The sequence below is a fragment of the Corylus avellana genome, chromosome 1 (assembly GCF_965113065.1).
Source record: "Corylus avellana chromosome 1, dhCorAvel1.hap1.2, whole genome shotgun sequence".
NCBI lineage: Eukaryota > Viridiplantae > Streptophyta > Magnoliopsida > Fagales > Betulaceae > Corylus > Corylus avellana.
The window spans coordinates 28,646,676-28,671,350 of NC_142490.1; positions in this window are offsets into that span (position 1 = coordinate 28,646,676).

The window sequence follows — 24,675 nt, forward strand, 5'->3', positions numbered from 1 at the left end:
GTAACAACCTTCGACCCAACGTTTATAAACGAAACGCGAACCGAAGGTATAGGTTTGAACGCCACAAGGAAGAATCCTTGATAAGTTCACAAGTTCTCTGAAGAACTAATAGAAGAAGCAAAGCTCACTTTTTGTATTTTTCATTGATGATCTCCATTACAATGAGTGCATGCTATTTATAAGCATGGCTGAAAATATGACTACCTACTTGCTATGGAAAGGAAATTAAATTGGTTCCAACATTGGAAAGTAAATAAAGTAAAAAGGACTAACTAATAAAAGCCTAAAATTAAGGTTGATTTGTCTGAAATTTGCAGCTCCTCCATGCCAAAAATAGACTGAGATTGGCAATTAAATCACGCCTAAGGAAGGTCTTGAAATAGGTAAGTCAATCAACCAACTAATTGGCATGTAATTTGGCAAGTCAATCATCCAATTAATTGGTATGTAATTGGATAGTCAATCAGCCATAATCAACCATTAATCCATGCCATTGCTAAGGAAATTTTGTGCAATCTGCTCCATGAATAGCTTGGATCAAATTTATTACGCCTTCATCTCCCTTTGGGCCAAGCTTGGAATGCCCCATTTTTGGATCAGCCCAAATCTCTTGAATCAGCCCATTAAATGCTTCTTTGATCTTCTTGGATCTTGCTCTAGTAATAGGCCCAACTGGAACATGCAATGGATCCTTTAATGGTGCTTGTTGAATCTCATCATGTATCCAAGGGAGTCCAAAGTAGCCAAAGAAATAAGATTTTTCTTCAAATCTGGTACGTGTCAAACATTCTTCAAAGTCCTGACAGTCCCTTCATGCATCCTTATTCTGACTGCACCAATATCAACAATCTTCCAGGCAACATCTGATGTGGTATTTTTGTGACCAAAAATATCAATTAGAAAAATAACCACTCACAATAGAACGAATCTTTGTAGGATACGGCTATAGAGAGGGTGTCGAACCTCAAGGACTGCAAGGGTTTTATTATCAAAATTCGAAGGATTAAATTAACTTAATTAAAAGGAGATTTGATTTGATTTTCTTTAAATCTAAAGTGCATGAAAATAAAAGAGATTTAAAGTAAGAGAGAGAGTGTATGGTATTGACTTCACTTCTATCCGCACAACAATGGTTAATCATAATTAATCCCAGAAATTCATTCTATGCATGTTATAAATAAACAAGAAACTACCTTATTAAAGAATAAGCATAATCTATCTTCGGTTGGCACGGATTGTCCACCTAACCACTAAGATGCGGTACGACCCGTCTTCCCTAGGTATAAATTATCAAAATCTTTAAAATGATACATATAATCAATGAATAAGTATAACCCATCTTCGGTTGGCACAGACTGTCTACCTAAATTACACTAAACTAGGGTGTAGTACAATCTGTCTTCCTTGGGCATGGCCTATCAAATCCTATTGATCATATGTCAATTAAACCCATTGTATAACCATCATCCTCATCATCATAGAAAACAAGAATGATTTGATTTCAATAAAAGTAAAATACTTTCTAAGACAAGAGAAGAATTTCACAAATATTGATTTTGGAATTGAAAAACAATTGCATTTAATATGAAGAACATAAATCAATTGTAACAATCCTCATAGTTATACAATCAACATGCATAAATTGAAAATCTAAAAATTAAATACAATCAAACCATTGTGCTTGGATAGGGTTACATCAACACCACACGAAGGGGTTTAGCCGCTCATGATCTTCTAAGCTCCAAAGACAATTTACTCAATTTTTACTCTAGAAAGCGGTGTCCTTTTTCTCAATGTTTAGAGGCCTATTTATAGGGCTTATGAGAGTCCTAGAAGCCCTAGGAATCCCAGAAAAATCGTAATTCAGTCTCCCAATCGGATTGGGAGACCTAGAAAAACTTTCCTTCTCAATTTCGGAGCCTGTTTTGCCTCTGGCGCCCGTGTGCGCTCGAGCGCACTGTAGCTACAATAACGTGCTACAGTAACTTTGCTACAGTACCCCTGCTACAGTAATTGCTACAGTACTTGAATTGCATTTTGAGCCCAAAAACAACTATTTTCTTGTATCTTTATGAAACACCTGAAAACACAAAAACAAAACAAAATCAAACAAATAACAATGCTAAGGAATTAACATATGCAAATTAAGGGGCTTAAATATGTAACATTCAACACTTATCACACCCCCCAAACTTACATATTGCTAGTCCCTTAGTAATACAAAATAGAAAATAAATTGAGAAACAAAAAGATAAATCCATCTTTCGTGGGATGTACGATTGCATTTAGCGTATGCAACAAGCCTTTTAAACCCCTAGGCATTCCCTAGAGGACGAGTGAAGTCTCGTGAGGGTTTTCCAGGAATGATACCCACAAACATTGTCATCATTATGTCATTCAAAAAGATAAAGCACCACAAAAATAATGGTTCTCATTCATTAAGAAGCTTAAAATTATAAACTCCATCTTCAAAATTCCAAAGAATTTACAAGTCAAATCACTTACAAATGGCAGATTGAGATACACAAATTTCAATTAGTGCAAAGTGAACTAACACATAGTCATGAGGCTTCAAAATAATGCCAATATGAATGAATCACCATCTCAGAATTCATGGGACTTCATATCAAATGAAACTACCAAGGCATACATTTTTTTTATTTTTTATTTTATTTTTTATTTTTTGATGTTGTAGGCTTTGCAATGCTTAGCTTCCTTAAGCTTTCTAGTTGACCCATGTATCGAGTGTTAAGTCAATGTCTCCCAAACCAAATGGCTTTAGGGCATTAGGTGTAAAGACACCCCTAAGGACTTACTAACTCAAGTAAAAAAGGCTACAAAGCTAAGCTAGCCATTTTATTAATCAACCCAAAAATTTCACTTTTTGACGCGAATACTCACTGCTTAATGAGGCAAGAGGTCAGGTTACTCAGCAAAAAATTCAAACTTGATTTTTTTTCTTTGTTTTATAGCATGCCAAAGTTATTCACCCAATATGTCACCCAATAGAATTCAAGATATTGAAAACAAACATAATTGGTCTCAAAATTCATACCTCATAGAAATGTGCTAGTGTGCTCAAGATAGATTTAAATTGAAACAAGAAGCATCTCATGTTGCCAAAAGTAAGTAACAAGACTTAAAATCCCTAAGTCATATGATCATGTGTTTATAACTTTAAGCCTATCAATGAAATTTAAACCAGAATCAAAGCTCAACCATATGCTTAAGAATAACATAACAACAAAAATGGACCGTGTTTTGTTTTTCCATACCCCCCAACTTGAATCATACATTGTCCCCAATGTATGTATAGAACTAAAGAATAAGATCAAGAGTACAGAAATACCTGAATGAGCAGATGTGGGCATATCATACCCCCAAACTTGAATGCAAAAACACATGTCCTAAAAATAAAGTGATACTCCAACCAAATACCAATCAAGTGCACACATTGTTGTAAAAAGATAAACAAAAAATGAAGCAACAATGGATAAAATAAACCTGGATGGAGATCATATGCCCTGTGGAGTGAAGAGTCAAGCGCACAGGGCTTGCGCTTGATCCTATGAGGTATTTCTCAATGTAAGTCCAAGTCCCGAAGGATCTTACCTCGATCCTTCAGAAGTCCAATCAAGCTCTTCCATCCCTTATTCTTTATGATCATGTAGCACTCCACAAGGAAGAGGATTCCTCTTAACATCCCGAAACTGCTTCTCTCAACTAATAGGTCTTGATGCTCCCCATGATGATGTTCAGGGTGTTTGTTCCGAACTGGTTTCATGATCAATCTCTTGTCTATAGGGAATTTGCCAAAAAAAATTTCTACCCCAATGAAATCCACTTCAGCAACCTTTGAATGAAATATGTTCCCTGTGGGGTTGTCATCAGGTGGTGGAGTACTTGAATTGAGAGGCATAGGCTTCGGTGGGTTGCTCCATGATGGAACTTCAAATAGAGGATCAGGAGGTGGGTCTTCAACAGTTTCTCCAATGTCATCCAAGAAGAAACATGCATTCTGGAAGGCATTGAAGATGTTCAATCTAATCTTCATATTCCCAAAAGAGATCTTCATTACTCCGGTCCGGCAATTGATGCATGCATTGGCTATGGCGAGGAAAGGACACCCAAGGATGACTGGAATTTGCTTCTCTGGATTTAAGACCGGTTCTATGTCCAGAACTATAAAGTCAACTGGATAGTAGAACTTGTCCACCTTGATAATGACATCTTCCACAATCCCACGAGGTTTCTTGATCGAGCGGTCAGCCAATTGAAAGATAGTACTTGTCGGTTTCAATTCCCCTAAGCCCAGTTTCTGATATACTGAGTATGGAAGCAGATTAACACCAGCTCCTAAGTCGAGGAGAGCTCTCTCAATTTCAGTGTTTCCGATGACGCACGAAATTGTAGGCGCTCCAGGGTCTTTGAACTTTGGAGGAGTGTTATGCTGAATCAGAGAGCTTACTTGCTCGGTGAGAATGACCTTCTTGGGAATGTGCTTCTGATTCTTCCTCTTTTGAGTGCACAAGTCCTTGAGAAATTTTGCATAGGCTGGAATTTGCTTGATGGTCTGAAGGAGTGGGATGTTGATTTGAACCTGCTTCAAGGTTTCCATCATGTCTTGTATCTTCTCTCCTTGTTTCCCGAAGTGGGAGGGTGCCTTGAGACGTTCTGGGAAGGGGGCCTTAGGCTCATATGATACCTTAGGAGTGGGGGTAGATGATGAAGATGCCTCGATGCTTACTTGTTTACCCTTGTCTTGATGCAGATTCTGTGGGGCCTTAATTTGCGTATCCTTCTTTTCTTCCACATGATTGTCAACCAGTCTGCCGCTTCGCAATGTGGTGACGGCTTGAACTTGCTCCAGATGAGGCGTGCTTTCTTCTACCATGTATAGTCCCCTAGGGTTGGTCACTGGCTGACTTGGAAGCTTTCCTTCATCCCTCCTATTGAGAGCATTGGCAAGTTGTTCGACTTGAGCTTCTAGCTTGGCAATGGATTGGGAATGTGAGTTGACTAATTCCTCTTGAGATTTGACTGACTGCTTTATCTCGCTCATCAGCTCACTCATTGCTTTTAGCATTCGCTCCTCAAAATTAGACTCTGAGGGGGGTGGTGCGGCCTGGTATTGCTGCTATGGAGGCTGGTAAGTGGAATGAGGTTGGAGGCCAGGATGGGTTGCCCGCATTTGAGTTCTTCCATGAGAAATTTGGATGATTTCTCCACCCGGGGTTGTAAGTATTGGAATATGGATCATTACCCGGTCGGGAGAAAGCTGCATTAACCTACTCATTACCAACATCAGTAAAATCTCCAGCAAGATGGCAGTTATTTACAAGATGCATAGAACTTGAACAAAATGAGCAAGATTCATGTGGTGTGTGCATGTGGGCAGTATGAGGAGCAAAACCAGCAGTCATCCATTGGTCGAGCTTTTTGGTGATAGCCTCAACTTCCTAGCTGGCCATGTTTGGGGAATGGCTTGCTTCATACAAACTCTCTGTCTTGAGTGCTTTAGGTGCTGGTGCCCTTCGTCTAGTGGAAACCTGTTGAAGAGAATTGTTACTCAAGTTTTCAAACATAGACCATGCTTCATCTTCGCTTTTTAACATGAATGTGCCCCCACATGATGCATCCACCATTTTTTTATTGGACTCGGTCAAGCCATCATAGAAACACTGCACTAACTGCCATTTCGGGACAACGTGGTGTGGACATGATCTAAGCAAGCTCTGCAGTCTATCCCAAGTCTCATGGAAATCTTCTCCCTCATACTGGGAGAAGGTAGTGATGGCTCTCCTAGTGTCATTAGTCATGCCTATGGGTAAGTACTTCTTAAGAAATTCTTGTTGCAATTGAGCCCAAGAAGTGATAGAGTTGGGTGTTAAGGACTGGAACCAATGTTTGGCTTTTTCCTTGAGGGAGAAAGGAAAAAGACGCATCCTTAGGGCATCCTCAGTGAATCCATTCATTTTAGTGGTATCACAAATTGCTTCGAAATCACTAAGGAAGTCATAAGGATTTTCAGTGCTAAGCCCTAGGAAAGAAGGTAAACTTCGTATAGTGCTAGGCTTAATTTCATAATGGGTTGCGTAATTTCTGGCAATCGGAGACATGTGGGAGTAGTGTAAGTGGTAGGAAGATAGTGATCTTGCAATGCTACGTGGTTACCATCCCCCATGGTCTCAGTGGAACGCTCTTCTAGCAAATTAGAGTTCATTTGGGATCTAATTGGTCGAAGGGTGCGTTCAATTTCAAGGTCGCAAGAAATTAATGGAAAAGACAAAGAATGACGACCTCTCATAAACTAAACAGAAATTTAAAAAGAACAGAAAGAAAATAAGTTAAAAACATAAAACAAACAAAGCTCACAAACGGCCTTAGATTGCACTCAGGGTTCTGGATGCAAGCTGCCGCAAGTGCGCTCGATCGTACGACAAGGTGCGCTCGAGCGTATTGCCGCAGATGGATGCGACCGCACGAGGAGAGGGATCGAGCGCTGCTGGCTTGGTGCCTGCTGAAGTGCGTCTGTGCGCTCAATCGCATGCGGTCTGCGCTCGATCGCAGTCACAGAGAAGGCAGCTTATGGACCTGTTTGCAAATTCTAAAAAATAAAATCCAAACACAAAACATAATTAAAATTAGCAACTTAGAACTGAAAAATAAATTATTAAGCTAAAATCAATTCTTAAAATTTGACAATAAAACCGTTAAGCAATCCCTGGCAACGGCATCAAAAATTGATGTGGTATTTTTGTGACAAAAAATATCAATTATAAAAATAACCACTCGCAATAGGACGAATCTTTGTAGGATACGGCTATAGAGAGGGTATCGAACCTCAAGGACTGCAGGGGTTTTATTATTAAAATTTGAAGGATTAAAATTAACTTAATTAAAAGGAGATTTGATTTGATTTGCTTTAAATCTAAAGTGCATAAAAATAAAAGAGATTTAAAGTAAGAGAGAGAGTGTATGGTATTGACTTCACCTCTATCCGCACAACAATGGTTAATCATAATTAATCCCAGAAATTCATTCTATGCATGTTATAAATAAATAAGAAACTACCTTATTAAAGAATAAGCATAATCTATCTTTGGTTGGCACGGATCGTCCACCTAACCACTAAGATGCAGTACGACCTGTCTTCCCTAGATATAAATTATCAAATTCTTTAAAAGGATACATACAATCAATGAATAAGTATAACCCATCTTCGGTTGGCACAGACTGTCTACCTAAATTACACTAAACTAGAGTGTAGTACAATCTGTCTTCCTTAGGCATGGCCTATCAAATCCTATTGATCATATGTCAATTAAACCCATTGTATAATCATCATCCTCATAATCACATAAAACAAGAATGATTTGATTTCAATAAAAGTAAAATACTTTCTAAGACAAGAGAAGAATTTCACAAATATTGATTTTGGAATTTGAAAACAATTGCATTTAATATGAAGAACAGAAATCAATTGTAGATATCCTCATAGTTATACAATCAACATACATAAATTGAAAATCTAGAAATTAAATACAATCAAACCATTGTGCTTGGATAGGGTTACCTCAACACCCCACGAAGGGGTTTAGCCGCTTATGATCTTCTAAGCTCCAAAGACAGTTTACTCAATTTTTACTCTAGAAAGTGGTGTCCTTTTTCTCAATGCTTAGAGGCCTATTTATAGGGCTTAGGAGAGTCCTAGAAGCCCTAGGAATCCTAGAAAAATCGTAATTTAGTCTCCCAGTCGGATTGGGAGACCTAGAAAAACATTCCTTCTCAATTTCGGTGTCTGTTTTGCCTCTGGCGCCCGTGTGCGCTCGAGCGCACTGTAGCTGCGCTCAAGCGCATTGTAGGTACAGTAACGTGCTACAGTAACTTTGCTATAGTACCCCCTGCTACAGTAATTGCTACAGTGTCCGCTACAGTAACTGCTACAGTTCTTGAATTGCATTTTGAGCCCAAAAACAACGATTTTCTTGTATCTTTATTAAACACCTGAAAACACAAGAACAAAACAAAATCAAACAAATAACAATGCTAAGGAATTAACATATGCAAATTAAGGGGCTTGAATGTGCAACATTCGACACTTATCAACATCGTTTCCCATCAAGATTGAACCACCACTGCTTGACTCGTAGATAGTAAACCAATCCCTTTTAAGGGACATGAAAAGTACATGCAATATCAAGGACCCACTTGTCGTAAAAACAATCATCAGAAACGGAAACTACAAGAGCAAATTCTATATCCTCATAATTTTCTTCGACAACACCAACCACAAAAGAGGAACTTGGCTTATCAATTTCCTCTTTATTTCTCAACTTCGGACACTCGGATTTATAATGCCCATACTTTATGCAATATTAACGCTTAACTCTGTTGTTCGAGTTGGACTGCGATTGGCCTCTTCTATCTGAGTCTCTCTCACTAGATCAACCTCTAAAATTAGAGGAATTTTCCGAACGACCCTTAACAAATAAACCCTCAGCTTGATTGTCACTACCTTTCCAATTCAATCTTGTCCTCAACTCCATAGAATTCAAAGCATATTTAACATCAACTAAGGAGATGGTATCTCTACCGTACAACATTGAATTAATGAAATTATCAAAGAACTCAGGTAGTGAACATAACAAAATCAAGGCCTGATCCTCATTGTCAACTTTAATATCAATATTTTTCAAATCCATAAGAATTTTATTAAATTCATCAAGATGATCACAAAGAGGCATACCTTCTTACATCTTAAGGGTATATAACCATTGCTTCAGAAATAAATAGTTGGTGAGAGACTTCTTTATGTACAAACTTTATAACTTTTTCCAAAGTCTTGCGGCAGTTTCTTCATCGGCGACTTCTTTCAAAACTCCATGCGAAAGAGACCATAAAATTAAACTATGGGCTTTCTCTTCTAATTTCGCAATTTCCTCCTTTGATGATGTTGATGGCATCTTGCCATCCAAAATCTTCGCCAAACCTTGTTGTCGCAACAAAGCATGCATCTTAATACGCCAAAGACTGAAACTATTCTGACCATCAAATTTTGCAGAAGCAATCCTGTAAAATAAAGAACCCAGGCTCTGATACCACTTGTTGTGCACGGAATTAAAATATAGGATCCCAAAGAAGTAGAAAATAGCAGAATAGAAAATAGATCAATCACACAAGACACCAAGATTTAAGTGGTTTGGCTTAACAAGCCTACATCTACTGGCGGAGACGATCAGGAGAAAATTCACTAACAAAAGATAATAGGGAGAAAACCACTCGAAGCCCAAAGCCCCAATACACCCAATTCCCATTCTCACACAAAAGGGAATTAACAACAAAAAGAGAAAATATTCACTTTCTTCCCTATGCCTCTTACGGCTACAAAGAGAAAGAAATATGGACTACAAAGCTTTCAAGTTTTTCTCCAATTTTTCACACTCTGCTTGCTGCCTTTGATAAGTACTGAAGTCGGTCACTTTGTGAAGCAATAATACTTTGTCTAGGAGAAAGATTACACAACGTGTTGGGAAACAAACTCCAAAGCTTGGTAGGAAACCAACTCTAAAAACTAGTAGTAAAAGGAAAGCAAAACCACAACGTGAAATAGGACTAAACCAATAGGCTGGGCCCCACTGCCAAGACTTGATAATTTCAAGTCCTACCCAACTGGCACAAATTTAAACTAAAATCACAATTTTGCATAACAGATGTTTGATAAAAAGTATTTTTTAACATATTTTATAAAACGCCTTTACAATTTTAAAAAGTAGCGATTTCAAAAATACAATTTTTAAAAACACAATTTTAAAATCACACTTATTGAAACCGCAATCCCAAACTGACCCTAATTAGAATAGGATCATATTCATTTTAACTGAAATAGATGGTCTAAATTTTATTTCACAAATCTAACGGTATACTTGATAGCACGTCATTTAAAATTTTTAATGGCGTAGCATTATGTGCACAGTTAGATGTAACAAAAGTAAAAGGAGAAAGTCTACATATCCCCTTCAAACTACTATCCAATTGACAATGTCCTCCCCACCCAAAAAAAAAAAAAAAAAAAAACTACCAAAGATTGCCAATGTCCTCCTTAATGACGAAAATACCCTTAATAAGAAAACTTAAAAAATTAAAAAAATTAAAAAATAAAACTAAAAATTAAAAAAGAAAAAGAAAAAAGGGAGTGAAAATTTAAAAAAAAAAAAAAACAAAATCATTTTTTTTTTTGTTTTTTTTTTTTTTTACTTTTGTAGTTATAGAGATAATTTTGTATTTTCAACAAAAATCTAGGGTATTTTTGTGTTTTTGCGGTTCTTAGGTAGGACATTGACAAATTTTTTATAGTTTATGAAGATATTATCAATTGGATGATAGTTTGAGGATAATATGTACACTTTTCTCAAAGTAAAATTAGACTATGAAATGACTCATCTCCATAATGGAGAGGATGGTTATCCCTCCCAAGTTAATGGTATTCTACTTTTGAAATTTGATGTAAACAATTATATATTGATCGATGGACATTAAACAGGTACTAGCTAGTAATATTCAGTATATATTACTAGGAATAAATACGAGCGAAACAACACATGACTCATCAACCCTCTGAATTGAAATTACAATAGTTTGTAGTTTTTGAAAGAAAACGAAAAAGAAAAAGAAAAAGAAAAGTCATAATACCCGAATACTTGTGGAACCGTTGTGGATGGATTAGAATTTGGTTGTGTTTCTCAAAGAAAAAAAGGCTACTAACGTGCGGAGGGGGAGGTACATTTTGATTGACACAATTAACGTGCGGAAATCGCGGGACGGGAATATTGACTAAAATCTCATGCGCGTCCTAAAAAAGAAAAAAAAAAAAAGTTGATATAAAATTAGATTAAATCCAATATTAATTTGAACCAAAATCAAACTGCAATCGCTTCCTAAAATCGAATTTGTATTGAAAATATAAATTAAGGTGATATTTATAAGAACCTGCTTGCTGAGAGATCATTCTCCAAAAATGACAGAAATTAATATACAGACATCATCGTTACGGTATTTGAAAATTCCTTGACACGAGGGATGGTGCAACTCTGCATTTAATTAAGGGATGATTTCAATTGGCTGAACACCATGCCTTATGAAGAAACTTCATTTCATGGAGGATATATATTAAAATACTACTTCAATTCTCCTTGACTCCTTCCCAACTATATATATATATATATATATATATATATATATATATATATATATATTTGAAATTTAAAGATAGAAAAAATTGAAACAAATAACACACCTTACATAATTGAAGAGAGCAGGCAGGGAGAAAGGAAGGAAATGAAACAGAAAGTGTATGCATGCTTGGCTCCTCGCACGCCACCCGCATTAGTCGATCAAGAAGCAGATGGGCGGATGCTTGTGGCATACAGGGAGCCAGGCATATATATATATATATATAACCCCTTTCACCTCCTCTTCTTCTTCTTCTTCCTCAAACGTCAAAAGCCTTCTTATTCTTCTTCTTCTGAGTAATCACAAGAGAGAGCAATGCGGGTACAATTAGAGCCTCAGCCAAAGAGAAATATCCGTTTTTTTTTTTTTTTGGTTTTTTTTGGTTTTTTTTTGTACAAGAAGAAGTAGCTTAGATCGAAGATGAATGAGGGATGATTTTATTGCCATATAAAGAGGCCCTCCAGCTCCTCCCCTCTTTCTCTCTCTCTCTGTCTCTTTCTCCTTCCTGCCCCATACCAACTAGTTAAACACTTTTAACACTTTAATTAAAAGGGCCTTTTTCTTTCACTCTAGCTAATAAAAGGAGTAGGCCAAACAAAGCCGCCGATACCATTCAACTTTACTCATATATATATATATATATATATATATATATATATATATATATGAGTAAGGGGAGTTTTATGAGTGCGTCAAAGATGAAACCTAGGTAGCTATAGGCTACATGGGCATGGACTATGGTGATGATTATTGCTTCCTCACTATAATTATCTTCCACCTTTGGCGGAAATTCTAAACACGTCTCTCTATTTGGACACCGATATTATGCTCCTTTCTCTTTTCTTTTATAATTATTTCTTCTTTTTTCTTTTTCCATTATATGATGCTATTCGTCTTTGAATTTTCTTCCTGAACCTGGACTACTTCTGGTGTATTAATTAAATGGATTTATCTCTCTTGGGAATAATCTCATTCAACCGACACATGGAATATTAATGAGTAACGCACAAAAATTGTAAGGATTCCGATTCTAGGCTAGGATAATTCCATAGATGAATTCAGAGTTATGTAGGCCCATTAGTATGATCGATTTATCTTAGTTAAATGGATCAAAACAACTTTAGAGTATATAAGGTATATTTTGATCATTTAAAGGTTTTGTCTCAAATGACTTGGTTGGCTTAATAGTTAGTATGGTGTAATTTTCCTAATATTTCATGAGTTTGAACCTCCATATAACAAAATTGTGTTTTTAAAGTGAATTTTTCAATACGGAAACACTACAAAAAAAAAATGAGTTTTTAGTGACGTGGCAACTGTTCACTAGTAATTGCAACGTTACCATTTTGTGACGTGTTAGTGGCCGACACGTTAGTATAGAATTCTTAATAACGTGTCATTTTTCACATGTCACCATTTGGTGACGTGTTAAAACTGCCATGTTACCATAAGATGACGTGTTAAATTGACACATCATCTTATGGTAACGTGTGCAATTAACACGTTATTAAAAAGTAACATGTCATTTTGACACGTTACCATATTGTGACGTGTCAAGTTGACGCATTACCATATTGTGACGTGTTGAGCTAACACACAATATTGTAACGTGTTAACCATATTGTGACGTGCCAAATTGACACGTTATCAAAAATTGTTAAAAATTTTAAAAATAAATTGTTTCAGAAATTTGATGATGAAAAAAATTAAAATTGTTTGAGTCATGCATTCATATATATATATATGTTGAGATAAATAAACATGCATGTTGAACATGCATTCTCAAAAATAAATTGTTTGATAATACATGCAGCTATTTTGGCTATTTACAAAGATCAATTTAACACGTTACCAAAATTGTTAAAAATTAAAAAATAAATTGTTTCAGAAATTTGATGATGAAAAAATTGTTTCAGTAAATAAATTTGAGAATGCATACAACTATTTTAGCTATTTACAAAGATCAAAAAAGTTTAAAAATAAACAAAAAAAATTAACGGTTTGAAACATTACAAAATTAATATTTTCAAATCACCACCTAATTAATGAGAAGCATTTTTTAAAAAGCTAGACATAACAAAAATAATTTCAAATTTTAAGTTCTTTACAATTTATGTTTTGCACATTGAACAATGCATGTATCATCAATTTAATTTGAACAATGCATATTTAAAATTAATTTTCACTCATCTTATAAAATTTATAATGAGCTATAATAAGAAAATTTCTCTTGTATAATTTTCTTATTTTTTAAAAGTCAAATTTAGTCCTTTTCTTTTCTATTTTTGGCAAAGAAAGGTTTGAGAAAAATTAAGCATTATATTATTTTTTATTTTTAAGCATTAATTTAAATATGCATTAAATTATATATATATATATATATATATATATATATATATATATATATATATGTGTGTGTGTGTGTGTGTGTGTGTGCGCGCGCCTTATGTGGCACGTTACTACTAGCCTCGGGAAGGCGCACGCAGCTGGCCATGCCACTGCATGCGCCTTTATTTCTCTTTTTTCCCCCTTCTTTCTCTAGCTTTTCTTCTCCCTCGGCCCACGCGCAGTACTCCTCTGCAATCCAAATTTTTCTCTCTTCTTCTCATATAGCCACCTTCTCTTCACTCACCTGCGAACTCAGCTCCGATTTTGTAGCTGATCCGACAAGACCTAGCTCTGTTCTTCTTCCTCAGGTAGCCACCGTCTTCTCTTTCCGCCAGCGAACTTAGCTCTGGCCGGCGAACTCTAGCATTTTCCGGCCATCTCCCGCCTCATCATCGATCAGGTATATATATATATATATATTGATAGTTTTTTTCTCTACAGTGTATATATATATATGATCAAATTTTTTTGTTAGCTAATTAACTTATTAATTTGTTTGAAATATATGATTTTTAGGGTCCCATGTTTGTATGATAGGTACGTACGTAGGAATGTAGGATTGTTCAATATGAGCATGCATGCAAAATATTTATATCTAGATTTTTAGGTAAGTAGTTTGAAATTAGCTAGATTTTTTTATTTTGTGTAGGTTTTACGAACCTATTATATAAATGATTATATATATATATATATATATATATATATATATATATATATATATAATGCAAAAAAAAAAAAAAAAGCCTAGCTAACTAGCTAGATGAATTTTATTTAGGGTCCCTATATAAAGTTCAAATTATGTAACTGTATTTTTTAAAAAAAAAAATTGAGACAAAAACATAACTTAGATTTATTTTATTTAGGGTCCCCGTAACAAATTATGCTTTTCAATTTGTTTTATATAATTTGGTTTAGGTTTTGCAAATTTAGATTAGAGTACATGTTATTAAATAAACAACGAACGTAGATTTTTTTTATGTACGGTACCCATGACAAATGCTTTTAATTTTGTATTATAATGTAGTTTAAGGTTTGGAAATTTAGATTTCGTAAATTACATAAAATAGATAAGGATAATAAAAAAATGTCTTGAAAAAAAAAAAAACAATTGACCTAGATTTATTTTATTTAGGATCCCCGTAACAAATGCGATATAAAATATGAAAATATAAAATGTAGATTAAGTTTAGGGTTATAAAAAACCTATAGGACACAAACAAAAAACAAATAACGAACCTATATTTATTTTATTTAGGGTCCAAATATATACATAACAAATGCATTTACAAAAATCGGCCACAACATACGTAGATTTAACTTATTTAGGGTCCCCGTACCAAATGCATTTAAGTTTTGGGCTTTAATTTTGTGTTTGGATTACTTGCAAATTTACTTTATGTAAATATTAAGAAAAAAAAAAAAAAAGAATAACAAAAAAGTAATGAACCTAGCTTTACTTATTCATTTTTAGGGTCCCCATGCAAATTTACATACTAATGCATTTATGTTTAAGTTTAGGGTAATTCTTATATATTTATGTTTCTAATGTACGTAGTAACACTATGGACAAGATGATCATGCTAACTATCACGAGAGTGAGCCATTCCTTTTAAACAATAATCAACAGTACGATTCGCATGATGACATTCAATACGTCCGACCTAACTTCGCACCAATCGAAGCGTATGTCATTCTATACAAATTAAATACTGTACATTGATTGGTTTGTTATTTATTTGTACATTGATTGTCAATTTTTCTTCATATAAGCGGTGAATATTTCTTACACTATACACATAACTAATTGGGTGTGTGCTGTATTTCGCAGGTTGATATGAGTACTCGAGGGAAGACAAGAGGACGGAGGACACAATCTTCTGGGTCGAGATTGCATTATAGCCTTACTGACAGTGAGTCACAGGAAGCTGCTATGCTTCTCCAGCAGCAACCAGGGTATCGACCGATACTTCTAGGACATGTGGAAGGATAGACACTTGCGAGAGACGATTATGTATTTGACATTCCCGGCTCTTTGATTGATATAGGCCAAGTACTCCATGACCAATCCCGTCCGACGGGCCTTACCCAGCTAGGGTATCGATATGAGCCTAGTCCTCGCGACCCTGATGACTCCCTGCATTTGCCATCCCCGCCACCCACATTGACCCAGATGGGTGTATTGCCGCACGACTATTTCAATCGGCCGCCACACAGTAGCGCACATGTGGATGATAGTGAAACATAGGCCGACGATGACTTGGATGATGGGACAGGTGACTCGCACAATCAGCAGCACGATGACCCTGCTTGGCCAGTATTGGCTATCAACCAGGTTCGAACGATAGGTATGTATGTATGTTATTTAGAACCATAAATATGTACATATTTACACATGATGGTACATATAGTTAGTACATAAATTCAAATAATATATGTTTCACCATTTGTGTGTTAATTAAACATCATTGCAGATAGCCAGGACAACTTTGAAGTGTTGATCGTAAATAACTCCCACAAGTTGTGGGATATTCCCGGTCGGAAAAGGATCGTCATGGAGTATAATGGTGCGTGGCAGCCCGTAGGACTAAGCACGGGAAAATTTAGACAGATGATGGGCAAGACTGTCAAGAGCAGATCCTTTATCAGGCTATCCGGCGACTGGAATGAGGTACTAAAAAATACAAAGGAGGATTTATTTGAGTCATTGATGGTAAGTGTAGATGAGATGTTCTTAATTTATGATATGTAGCATTTGTATATTAAATTTTGTAAAACAATCAGCGTTTTAATACCCTAGTTTTTAACTGATGCAGAATCACTTCTATATCATGCCTGGGTTAGATATGACCAAAATAAAAAAGAACGCATTCAGAGACATGGGCGAGAAGATGAAGCTTTTGAGGCACAAGTTAAGAAAAAAAGCTCATGATTCAGAGTGGCGATACTCCTACGACAGTGGTGGCAAGGATGTGCCAGACAATTGCAAAGTACAACCCCCCAGACGTGGAAAAATTGTTGATGAAATGGTGTGATCCCGCTTATCAAGTAGGTCACTTCAAACTATTTGTGTTTCGTTAGTTGTAATTGTTTGATGGCTTAGCTATTAATAACGTCTACATGTTATGTTCGTAGGAATATGCTCAGCACATGAAAGACATACGAACACAATATCAAACACCATACTACATCGGCTCGAAGAGCTACACAAGGGTGGCACATGAGGACATACTACTCTAATTTACCATAACTATATGTATATGTCATATATTGCGTAGTACATATACGAATGTTTCATTGATGGTTTGAACTTATTGCAGGTAATTATTTCGGGCAAGGCTCCTACTCGAGCGAGGGCTTACATCAAGACCCAAAGAAAGAAAGATGGAAGTTGCCCAAATCCGGTGGTGGCAGAGAGAATTGTAAGTGCCTTACACCTTGTCATGAATTTTTGTTTATGTATTAACTTATTGAGTCTTAACAATTATATATATAACAATGATCATGTACAGGCGCGAATGGAGGAGTTATTGAAAACTGACCCTGTGGAACTGGTAGATGGGCCCTAGGGGACTATTAGGTGGACACCGAATGCCGCTTATGCCTAAGTGCATGGCAATAAGCCTGAGTATGCGGGTCGTGTTTGAGGGGTCAGTAAGAATATTATGCCTACACGTGGCACCATCCACTCATACTATACACCGTCCCAAGCACGGTCGCAAAACCCTGGTGGCTCGATGGTCTCCCGTGCTGAACTTGAAAGAGCCATTGAAGCTAAAAGGGAGAAGCACAAGGAGCAAATGGATACGATGCTGGCGCAGCAGAGGGAGGAGATTACTATGGCGGTGACTGTGCAAGTGACTCAGTAGATGGCTTCTCAGATAGCGGTGTATGAGACGCTCGATTTCGCAGCCATGAGGGGTCGAGACGTATGAGCTCCGAGCTTGAGGTGACGACTATCAGGACTCCGCAAGACGCGGAGTCCCCAGCCTGAGTGATTGTTAGATCCTCAGTTGATAGCCGATCAAGTAACACTATATTCTTATTGTTTCTATTTTAGTAACATGATTATCTTACGAGATGACTATCATTTTAATGGCTAGTAATTTTGTTCGGTAAATAAACTTTGTTCGTATCTTTATATGACACATGCATGTATATAACACAATTGCAACGTAATATGTGTAGATGACGTAAGAGTAGAAGTTGAGGACGATGATCACAATGAAATCCAACACCAGACGCTGGCTGGACAGAAGTCTCGTTTGTCAAGACATTATACTCGTCGTTCAGTAACCCCATGAGTATATATATAATCGAGTAGCTTATATATATACTTAACTCAAAATAATCTACTTTGTTGTTCTTGGTTGGTTTGGTTGTGGTTGGAGCTTTGCATATTTAATCTTACCAAATTTGTTGAAGCCGCCTCATTGAATAAATGTATGTGTAGATGTATATGTGTTTGTGTATAGGTTGTGCAAATATATATGTTGAGGTTGTTTATGTGACAATCATTCAATTTTTTCTCATTTACTTGGACGTTGCTGATCCCTTAGGACTTGATAAGATTCTATTACAAGTGTCAATTTACTGATTGATTGTTTGTTTTATCATTTGCAGTTAGTGCGGAGAAGTCGGGAGATAATGATCATGATGATGTTCACTCAGATTTCGTCAGACTAGTATTTGTTTGATAGTTTTTTGTGTATAATTTAAGGCTTAAGTTTTTTGTATTCGTGTATAACGTAAGTTGTATTGTATTTTACTATTTTCTACGTTATTGTGTATATATTTAGAGTTGGATTATTTATATATATATAGTTGAATTACTATATTTAGATTGATGTTGGATTGATAGATTATTTATATATAGATTATTGGAATATTGGATTTTGGATTAGTTGGATTATATAATGTAAATCGTATATCAGGTGTCGACCGGAGAAAATGAGAAAAAAAAAAAAAATTCCTGCCACAAATGGTGACGTGTCAATTATGACACGTTACCAAATGGTAACATGTCATTATTCACACGTTACCATTTGGTAACGTTTGAATAATTAACACGTTACAAAAAAATGACAAGTTACTAAATGGTAACGTGTCAGAATATGACACGTTACTAAATTTCAAGTAGTTACGACCAATTTTTTAACCTGTCAAACATGTTACCATAGACACGTTACTAAATTTTAGTAACGTGTTAACACCATATACACATTACTAACGGTTCGTGGCCAAAAAAATATATTCTTGTATTGTAGGCATTTATTTTCAAAAACTTTCTTTTAAAACTAACTTGATTAATTTTGTGAACGCATGAATGGAGTTATATATATATAACCAAAAACAAGAAACCCTAAACAAAGAGTATCAAATTGCCGCCCATCTCTTTATTCTCTCATTTTCTCAGAACTTTTACCTTATCTCAGTTTTCTCTCAAGAACCCTAGCATTGTGAACATTGCACGCAGCCGTCTCTCTATCTCCCCTCTTATTCTATCATTTCATCTTTTCAAGAGCACCAAGAACACGACCCTTGTATTCTTCAAGAAATTGTACAACTCTCTCTCTCTCTCTTTCCCTACATTGCCTCACGGCCACAAAGGATCATCAAATAGATTTTCTCTCCTATCCAACTTTTGTTTTATAACGTAAGTACCTCTTCTTGACTTTCTCTAGCAACTACTTTATATCTCATAAAATTATATGTATGAGATAATAACACACTTTCTTCATTTTAGCCACACTTTCTAGCATGATGAGTTATTTTCATAGTTTCATCTAGTCATGCGTTTTCCTTGCATATTTTCTTAATTTCACGAGTGCATGAGAAAATATCAAAACATCTATATTCATACCAAAAAATTACATTATATATAAATAACACTTCTAAATAAAAGTATCATATTTTCGTAGATCTTGGTTATGGTTTATTGTCTTCAAAATCATGATTTCGTGTATGCACATCTACGTTTTTGCATGAACTGAGTTCATTATTTTCATGACAAGAACATTAGAATGCAAAATCTCCTAAAATAAATATGTTTCATATTCATGGAAAGTTTTAATCACACACTCTCTATATATATATAAAATGCATTTGATCCATTATACTAAAGTCTTGGGCCTATTAGTAGTCTAAGTTAAGTGGGTTAGTTGGTCTATCCTAACTAGGCTAGCACTTGAATATTAATATGACTGAACATTTGGTTTAGGTAGTTAGCAGTCAAGAGTCATCTTATGCAACAGTATCGAGGTAAAGGAAAATCCTTAACCCTTTCCAAACCTTATTTCATTGCATGATTTTATTGTGAAAACTCTTTATTACCTTATGGAAAATGTTATGTTATTCTGATGTTACTTAATAATTATGCTCACATGAAATGATTTTATAAGAGAGTTTTGAATTCCTAATATTTTTATGTTACTCAAATTAAGATGGGTATAATGTTTGATATTCATGAGATTTTTTAAGTGAAAGATATCCCATTTTAATGGGATCCTATTTTGGAAATTCCTATTTTTGGAAATTTCTAAATTTTTAAGTTTCCAAGACTTCTACTTAAAGGTAAGACCTTTCATTTATGGAAAATTCTAAGTAAGGAAATTTATGGTGAAGTAAGAACTATCCCACACGTAGTCTAAGGGACTCATGATGAGTAAAGGATTGAGAATAAAATGTCTATGACAAGGACACGTGTGTGGAGGAGGTAGTTTTGGCTCGAGAGATACTTACAAAGATATGAGCTCGATACCGTTGCTTGAGATGGAAGCACAACCGCTGAAGGACAATGAGAAGGTGGCAATCCATTGCTATGTCACGCTGAGTGCACATTGGTTAATTAGCGGATGGGTAGAGCTGCGGCCACAGTTGCTACCATGGTCACAAGGACCACGCAACCCTAGTACACGAGGCTAATGGTGTACATGGGCCCTACTATGATAAGTTGTTTCATAAGCAATTGTGCATTTGTTTTAAGTGTTTGGATAATGACAAATATTGTTTATATGTCTTAAGCTTATGAAATTTAACAAATGTATTTCAAGAGAAATTTTTAGAAAGAGAAAAGGATTTCTTTTTAACATTGTGTTAAAGAAAATGAATTTTAACTCAACTGTTTTATGGTTGAGGATCTCTTACTGAACACTTTTTTTGGCTCACCCTTACTCATTTTGTTTTCAGGTTTTGAGCAAGCAATCTAGGAGGTCGGGATGGGGATATAGGAAAGGAGTAGGGTCATCCCATTAAATTCCATTTCAATAAGTGCAATAGCACATAGTTTGCATTTTCTTCGAACTTTATTTAAACCATTGGATAATTTATGTTGCTATGACCAAACGTTTCCGCATTAAATAAATTTTGATTATGCATTTATTTTCATATTTAGTTAAATGCTTTGGTAACCTTATAATACTTTGCGAATTTGAGAGAATTTGTTAATAAACCTAGCTCTAATGGGTTGGGGCATTACAAAAATATTGAATGATCCCTTAAAAGGGGAGCCGCGACAGCTCATTGAAGGACTACGTGTGTCCCAAATGTGCTCTGACCGTGTGGGAATTCTGAAACCACCGAGAACTAACCAAAGGATGATTGACACGTGGCAGGGATCAAAGTGACGCCTTGTGCAGTATTTAATAAAAGCTATCATTTCCGAGGCACTCTTTCGACAATCATAATGTGGGCTCTATAACTGCCCTTGTCATTTGAACATCCTACAATAGCTATAATCCAGTTGTCAAAGACCAAGGCACTTGTAAAATTCCTCTTACCCAAGTATCGTGGATAAGGGAATTGGGAGCTAACTGTTGGGAATAATCTCATTCAATTAACTCAATTGATTATGGACCTCAAAACCAGCAATGGGCCCCCGGCCTAGGTAGGAAGACCTCCATCCTTGCACATCACGGGAAGACACGTCAAGTATTCCAAGAACGATCTCCGGGACAAACATCTCTCGAGATCGTCAGGCACTCCCAGGACAAACATCTCTTAGGAGTACCCGTGCTACGCCAACACGGAAGATCACAAGGATATCTTTTATCCCCACGACAGAATTGAATCCCATACAAACTGGATAAAGATCTCATATCCAGCTAAATTAGGAGATAAATCAGAGTCCAAATCAGAGTACAATTCCCAGTCCCAATCAAGTTCCAAGAATCCTAATTTGAGCAAATGTAGAAGATCAACTCTAGGTTGGAATAAACTCCTTAGCCTATAAATAGGCCACGCACTAAGTATAAAACCTAGACTGAATTATTGTGCATTACGCCGATATTACTCATAAATATAACTTAGGCATTGGAGGGAAATCATGCCTACACACAGGGCGAGCTCTCTTGGTTGTCTCTTATTTTGCAGGAAGTAGAAGAAGGAATTGGAGCGCAAAAGGCAAATCGAACGCTTACTTCATACTCGAGGGGCGTGTCAATCACACTAGACCTGAAACTGTACCAACAATCTCAATGCTGGTTGCTTTTTTCTACATTTTCTTTGTTATTTTTCTCTTCTTTCTAATACATTTTGAATACAAATACGTGCTAAAACCATGCACCATTTTGATTTTTCAAATCATTTTGTTGTAAAGATTCACATCACCTTTATTTTTAGGAAATATTGCTAAATTAGTCTTTGTAATTCAAGCTATGACAGATAATTTTCTAGAATTTCAAAAGTGATAGTTTTTATTTTTTGGTATGTGATGTGATCTTTTTGTGTGCAAAAATATCAATAATAAAATACCACTCGCAATAGAACAAATCCTTATATGATAGGGCTAGTCAAACCTTAAGGACTGCACATGTGTTGTTATTAAGCATGTCAAGATTAAATCTAACTTAATTTAAAAGAGATTGTTTTGTTTTTGTTTGAAAAGTAAATGCATAAAAGTAAAAGTAAAGATAAATAGTAATGAGAGAAAGAATAGGGGGTCGATTTCACCGCTAACTGCATAACAATGGTCAATCATAAATTAACAAGAAAAATTAATACTATGCATGATATATGGCTTGTTTCACTCAAGTAGTCAAGAAAATACTATAATTAAGAAATAAGTATAATCCATCTTTGATTGGCACGGACCATCTACCTAACTTCTAGATGCGGAATGGTCCGTCTTCCCTAGGTATGGACTATCAAATCGCTTAATCAGTTACACACAATCAAGGGATAAGCATAACTCATCTTCGGGTCGTACGAATTGTTTACCTAAATTACACTAAGCTAGGGTGTAGAGTAATTCACTTTTCCTAGGCATGACCTATCAAGCTCTCTTGATCATGTGTCAGTTAAAATCGTTATATAACAATCATTCATATAATCATAGAAAATATGAAGGATTGAGTTCAATCAAGATAAAAAAACTTTCTAAGACAGGAGAAGAATTTCATAATAATTAAATATAAACTTTAAAACCAAATCTCTAAGTTATACAACCATCATGCATATAGAAAATTTTTAAATTAAAATACAATCAAATCATTGTTACTTGGAAATAGCTACATCAACACCCCATTATGATTTTAGCCACTCATAGTGGTGCTAGAATGGCCTCTTGCCATGTTTATTTTCTCTTCAACTCTTTAAGCCTCCAAGAAGATATTTTCTATATAAAACTAAGCACCCCTCTCTTCAATGCTCAAAGGCCTATTTATTGGGTGTAAAACAAACCCTAGAAGCCCTAATCCCAAGAAAATTGTACTTCAATCTCATAGTCAAATTACGAAGCAATCCTAGTACAAATCGGAATATGATTCGTCCAGATTTGCAATCTTATATTGCGGGACGATTTTGGCATAGCAGACGTCCGAATTAAGAAAATATTATTTTGTAATGATTTGTATTACTTTTAGTTATATTTCTAATGCCGCTAATTTCACCTCAATCCGATACTTGACCAGAAAGTTACGGTCAAAATACTAAGACGTGTGTAGAATCCAAATTTGAATCCAATCCGATTTTAACTCTAATTAGAGAAATTCCGATTTAATCATTTCTTTGATTTGATTAAATTTAATCACATCATATAGGTTCTCTATTATGATTGGTTAGAGTTAACTACATCTTCTAGGTCTTCTCAAAGTGTGGTTTCAGCCCAAAATCAATGAAATTTATTGCATATTTATTAAAAACTTGAAAACAATAAAACAACATAAAATCAAGGGAAAAATCAACTTTACTCTATGAAATTTCAGGTGTTTTTCAATTTGAATCCTAAAGTTTAAAAATTGGCAATGTACCCCCCTGATGTTTCAAAAATTTTCAATTTAAACATTCCATTACTAATTTCCGTCGAATTGGACGAAAATCTATGAAATTACGTAATTATCGTCAGGCTTTTTTTTTAAAAAAAAAAAAAAAATTTCCGTCCAATTTAACGGAAATTAGTAACGGAAGGTTTAAATTAAAATTTTTTTTGAAACATTAGGGGGGATACATTGCCAATTTTTAAACTTTGGGGTTCAAATTGAAAAACTCATGAAACTTCAAGGGATAAAGTGGATTTTTTCCTAAAATAAACAAATAACAATGCTAAAGAATTAAGATATGCAAGTTAAGGCGTTTGAATGTGCAACATTCAACAGTTATCACATTCCTAAACTTACATATTGCTAGTCCCATAGCAATTCAAAACTGAAAAAAATAGAAAAAAAAAAACAACTAACTAATTCTTTTTTTCGTGGGATGTACGATTGCATTTAGCGTATGCAAAAAATCATTTTAAACCCTAGGCATCCCTAGAGGACGAGTGAAGTCTCGTGAGGGTTTAACATGAATGGTACTCACAGACATTATCAGCATTATGGTATTCAGAAGAATGAAGCATCATAGAAGTAATGGTTTTCATTTATTGGCAAGCTTAAAAAGACAAACTCTGTTTTCAAAATTCCAGGAAATCACAAGTCAAGTCACTTACAAATGGAATTTTTGAGATACAACAAGTTCCAATTAGTGCAAAGTGAACTAACACATAATCTTGAGGCTTCAAAATAATTCAAACATAAATGAATCAGCATCTTAGAATTTATTGGACTTCCTATTAGATGAAAC